This window comes from Mandrillus leucophaeus, unplaced genomic scaffold (assembly GCF_000951045.1).
Source record: "Mandrillus leucophaeus isolate KB7577 unplaced genomic scaffold, Mleu.le_1.0 Scaffold466, whole genome shotgun sequence".
Taxonomy (NCBI): domain Eukaryota; kingdom Metazoa; phylum Chordata; class Mammalia; order Primates; family Cercopithecidae; genus Mandrillus; species Mandrillus leucophaeus.
In genome coordinates, this window is record NW_012104987.1 from 1,016,950 (window position 1) to 1,017,773 (window position 824).

Consider the following 824-nt stretch of genomic DNA (forward strand, 5'->3'; position numbering starts at 1 on the left):
TGTATGTTTCTCATTGGCGTCCGTGTCATATCCAGCACGGGAAAATTGAATTCATTTTCACAAGTGATTCATTTGCCATGACTTGAACCCAATGAATACAATGTGCAGAAGCTGAGATATGCTGCCTTTGTGTTCAGTTCTGGCCCGAGCGTCCCCAAAGCAAAACTGAGCCTTCCTATTGGCCATGGTTAACAATAATTTACATTTTGTACATATGAAGTTATCATTAAAGAACCAAAGTGAACTACATTTGATGTTGTAGAGACAGGTCATTAAGCTGACAGAGGAGGGTTCTGGGAGAACCAACAGCACTGACATCAGCCATTCTTCTCATTCTTAATTTTAGAGGTTTTGAGGAACTTATCATACAAATGCTTTTTGTTTATTTTTCTTTTCTTGAGTTTCCATTTTACTTCTAATTTAAGCATGGAGGCTATGTTATTATCAATTTGTAAATGACTTCCTGAATTACATTTAAAATATTAGGTTTTGTCATCTTTCTACTCTATAGAAGTTTCTATGTTAGGAACAACTACTTTTTTAAAATCCGGTTTCATAAAGAATGTTTCAATACTTCTCTTAATATAGGTATAAGTCTAGATATTTTTGGACTTCTAAGCCTTTGTGACATCTGGTAGATAAAGTCACTTAAAAGTTTCTAAGTAAATATTACCTCGTTTGATATTTTTCCAAATCTGAATACAACACTAGTAACTTTGGTTAGAGACATAGGAAGATGAAAGAAAGAAAGAAAGAAAGAAAGAAAGAAAGAAAGAAAGAAAGAAAGAAAGAAAGAAAGAAAGAAAGAAAGAAAGAAAGAAAGA